Source organism: Condylura cristata, unplaced genomic scaffold (assembly GCF_000260355.1).
Source record: "Condylura cristata isolate star-nosed mole 26May11 unplaced genomic scaffold, ConCri1.0 scaffold00043, whole genome shotgun sequence".
Classification (NCBI taxonomy): domain Eukaryota; kingdom Metazoa; phylum Chordata; class Mammalia; order Eulipotyphla; family Talpidae; genus Condylura; species Condylura cristata.
In genome coordinates, this window is record NW_004567144.1 from 4,655,944 (window position 1) to 4,658,840 (window position 2,897).

General features: G+C 47.5%; 1 protein-coding gene across 3 annotated transcripts in view; it reads left to right on the forward strand.

The window, feature by feature from the left end:
* Positions 1-2,481: 2,481 nt before the first annotated feature.
* The window catches only part of GJB1 (gap junction protein, beta 1, 32kDa), a 2,318-nt gene continuing 1,902 nt past the window's right edge, over positions 2,482-2,897 (forward strand). The window contains exon 1 of one of the 3 annotated variants that reach the window (XM_004694473.1): positions 2,482-2,610. The gene's annotated coding sequence lies outside the window, so the exon portion shown is untranslated. Of the gene's footprint in view, positions 2,611-2,654; positions 2,782-2,836; positions 2,857-2,897 lie in introns of those variants that run through there. The other 2 variants (XM_012733909.1, XM_012733910.1) reach the window with 2 other exon arrangements.

Sequence of the window (2,897 nt, forward strand, 5' to 3'; positions counted from 1 at the left end):
GAATATACTTGGTTCCCTTTTCATAGTAGCATTCTATTAAAAAAATAAAATCCAGCCTTTCTAATGAACATATCAATGGTTTTTAATATAGTCACAGAGTTGGGCAACCCTCATCATTGTCACTTTGGGGACATTTTCATCACCTCTCAAATAAGCCTGTATCGATGAGAAATCACTCCTGACCCTCTCCCTCAGCCTCTGGCAACACCTAATATGCTCTTTGTTTCCAGGGATTTACCTGTTCTGAACAAGCAAATGGCTATTCTTAACCATGTTCCTCGAGCACCTGTTTTTGAGTATAATATGTCCCCTGGACGAAGCATTTCTTTACACCAATGCTCAGGCCTCTTGCAGCAGTCTTGCTTTAGAATTCCAGGCTCAGGAGAAAGGGCACCGGAGTTCCTGCCTCTCCGGCTGTGTTAGGCCCATAACAAGAACTCACTAGGCATTTTTTCTAAAAGAAGAGACCTTATTCAGAAAGGAATCTATGCTGTGTGGATCATCTCCTCCCATCACGTTCTTTCCTTCCATTCCTAACTTTTCTAGTTGCTAATACCTTGTCCCTTCCCCTTATGAAAGAGAGGACACGGATACGGGGTTTCTGGCACAACTACTGCCCCTGCACTGGGGGCAGGAAAGACACAGGTCCAGCCTGTGTGTTCCTCTCACACCTAATGTGCTTCTAGCACCATCTCCTCACAACTGGGTGGCCGGGGTGGTGAGATGTAGTGGAAGGCCTTCTTTGCCTGTCTGAGGGATAGAGGGGAATTTCTTGCCTAGAGCAACTCACAAACTCAGAAAATCAGGTTTCAATGTACATTTGACATTGGGGGCATGGCAGCCTATCTCAGACAGACACTTTAGGTCAGCAACAGCATTAAGGAGCAAAAAAGAGGGGTGTTGGAGGGCCCTCTCTCGTGGTGTAGCGGGTTAAAGCCACCTCAGCATGAGTTCAATCCCCGCCTGCCCAGGAGGTGACCACTTGGCGAGGCAGACCTCTCCTGACCTGCCCACTGCTCCCCTCAGCAGTGTACTTTGTCAATCGGCCCGTAGGTTTGTCACCACTCTGTCTGGTGAATCCTCTCACTGTCCCTTCTCCTCTGGCTCTGTATGCATAAGTAAATAAATCTTTTTTTTTTTTTTAAAGAGGGGGTGGAGGGAAATGCACTGGACTATGGTGATGACACATGGGTGATTTGGTGATGGGAAACCCAAGGGGATTGCAACTGAGATGGGAAAATGCACAAAAATATGTAAAAATAAACCAATATAATAATAAAAAATAACAAATAAAAGAAACAAAAAAAGAGGGGCACTGGGTTTGCAAACCACTTAGCAACATTGTTTTCTCTTTCTGCCATTCTCACTTTCCTTGATCACCAAATAGAAAAGGGAGACAAGCTAAGAAACTTTGCTGGTTGCTTCATGAAAGCTGATGATAACCCAGGTTATTAACCCCACTTACAGATGAGCAAGCAGGCTCAGAAGCTCAGTAAACTAGTCCAGCATCACACTGGGTGAAGGACCAAGATTCAAAGTTACGTGATTCTTACCCAGTTCATCTTTACCCTTCTATGCCTTGCTTGGCAGGTACATATTCTTTCTGACTAAGACTCACCCCATGTCCAACTCTTCCCCCTCTGTATTCTAAATTTCTTTTCTGAAGTTCAAGAAGACATGGATAGGATTTACTCCATAACACTGGGGTTACAATTTGTTCACCGGTCAACAGCTTCCCTGTGCTGTTAGCTTTTGCTTTGGTTGTCGTTGATGTTTGGCTACAGAAATTGTGGTGGCAATGGTATTAACAGCCAGCCTTTGCTTTTGCTAATGTCATCTGCAAGAGCACACAAACTGGAAAGAACCTAGATTTCACCTTCAAACTTTTGCAATTCATCCTATTCTAGCACTTCTAGCTGTGTGACTTTAGGTGAGATCCTTAACTTACCTAATCTTTAGCTTCCTCATCTAGAAGGAGGGATAATGACAAGCCATGGAGGCTTGTTATTAGGGGCTCAGAAAAAAAAAGACGGTGGGAATATTTAACACAGTTCCTGGCTTGATAAAACATGAGCTCCCTTTGCTGTATTCTAGCTCATCTGTACCCCAGAGGGGATCTAAGTCTGGAAAAAAAATTCACTGATCCTAAGTTTCTAGTGGGGTCACAGGGGAAGGCCTCAGCCCAGAGCCTCCTGCTCTCCTGGGCTCCCCTCTTACACATACCTGTCTTCATTCCTTCTTCCCCTTCACCAGTCCCCCACCACCCCCCACCATGACCGTTCTCCCGGTGGGGCTATGGGGCGGTGCGGCGATGGACCGGGCGGGCACAGAACAGGTGGGTGCAGGCTGGGTGTCCGGCGCTGGGACACAAGTGCTCTGTGTGTAGGGTGGGCGGAAGTCAGGGGTTTGATCTGAATTCTAAAGGGCGTTGTTCAGAGGCCCACAAAGGTCCCATTGTGCAGACACTGGGTATAAAGCAGCATATGACTCCCCAGCACCGGGCGGTGATGAATTAAGACGCAGGCGCGGACCCAGGGGCCACTCCCCCTGCACAGACATGAGACCATAGGGGACCTGTCTGGGTGGCCTCAGGGATAGGCGCTCCCCAAGGTAACGGGCTTTGTTGGGTCTGCCCCAGATCCACAGTTAAAAGAGCTGGAGGATGGGAGCTAAAGCGGATGGCTGATGGCAGAACTTTGAGGGGCCTGTCAAAGAAAGGGGTAGAAGAAGGAAAAACTCGTGGGACAAAAGCGAAGAAAAGGCTTGGGAAGGTCAAGTCCAGTGAGTGATTGAGAAGGAGGAGGAGGAGTGAGAAGAGGAGAAACTGGCAAGGGAGCTGGGTTGATGAGGAAAGCTGTGATTATCCTCCTTCCTTGCCTGTCACTGGCTCTTGGAAA